This window comes from Aplysia californica, unplaced genomic scaffold, assembly GCF_000002075.1.
Source record: "Aplysia californica isolate F4 #8 unplaced genomic scaffold, AplCal3.0 scaffold00040, whole genome shotgun sequence".
Lineage (NCBI taxonomy): Eukaryota > Metazoa > Mollusca > Gastropoda > Aplysiida > Aplysiidae > Aplysia > Aplysia californica.
Window position 1 is genome coordinate 2,215,489 of NW_004797310.1, and position 1,288 is coordinate 2,216,776.

The following is a 1,288-nucleotide window of genomic DNA, read 5'->3' on the forward strand; positions in this document are numbered from 1 at the left end:
AATGTGTTTTTTCTAACAACTTAAATCGTGTTGAGCACAACAAAAAAAAAGGGGGGAAATTCGATAAAGATTGCCAAACTGACAGAAAAATACCTGTTTCTTTGATTTTATTATTTTGACAAAGCGCCTGATTTCACCACGATGCCTCACAATCTTTCTGATTCCCACCACTTTCCCTGAATTAAACCAGCGGGTGATGTGAGACAGGTGGAGAAACTTACTTCTGTAACAGTATGTCAGTATGTCAGTGTTTTATTGACTATTTTTGAAAAAAATGGCAGCTTGCTCTGTATGTTTCCCAAGAAGTTGAGATGTATGTTTGCCAAAAAGTTGAGATTTGTTTCTGAATGTTGCCATATCTCCTGGGGGTAATGATGAATATTATAGATTGTAAAGCGCGCAGAGCTTGCTGTTCAGCGAGAATTTGCGCTATACAAATATTTGCTATTATTATTAACACTGTAACAATATTTCAATATAATAATCTTAATTAGACATATTTCGAGCTGTCGGCAATGGTGCATTTGTCTTTTCCCGATAGGATTAAAATGAACGAACACTTAAATAAGTCAAAATAGGCAAAAAAACTAATAACAATTTATTGAACAGCCAGATTTCAGAGATGTGATGGTGAAAAAATCATGTAGCCGCTGTACCGTGATGACTTACGAAAAATGAAATTGGTCTCTTTTAATTAAGCACAAGGGGGCTATCCCGAAAAATGCTCTTTTGAGAAAGTCGAAGGTAAAGTTTTTGTACCCTTGTTCAGTTTCTTTAAAAGACAAGGAAAGCATTTTCTATGAGCAAACAAATATACACACCAATGAAACCACACTTATCCTATAGGTAGGGCAATGCCCACTTTTGGTGTAGGTAAAGATTTCTGGAAACTCTAAAAATCTGGGTTAGCCCGCTTGTCCTTAAAAGCGACCAATTATAATATTCAGAAGTTCATGCTTGGAATCTGTTCAAGGTATGAATTACTGGTTCCTCTCTTTCTTGCCTACAACTTCCTAAAGGCGTCTTAGATTGGAGCCTTCTTCTTCTTCTTTAAAAAAAAAATCTTCTCCTTTTTGTTTTTCTCTTTTTGAGAGGGGGGATTGAATTAAACTATCAATCCCCTTTTCACCTCCTCCCCTCCCCCCACGAGTCTAAATGACCGATGTATAAATAAAGTTAATAAAACTAACTAAACAAACAACAAATAGAACTATATTGTATACACCTTTAAATACATGTATCTACGCCTGACGATTTCCACAAACATTCACGGAACATAAACCATGCA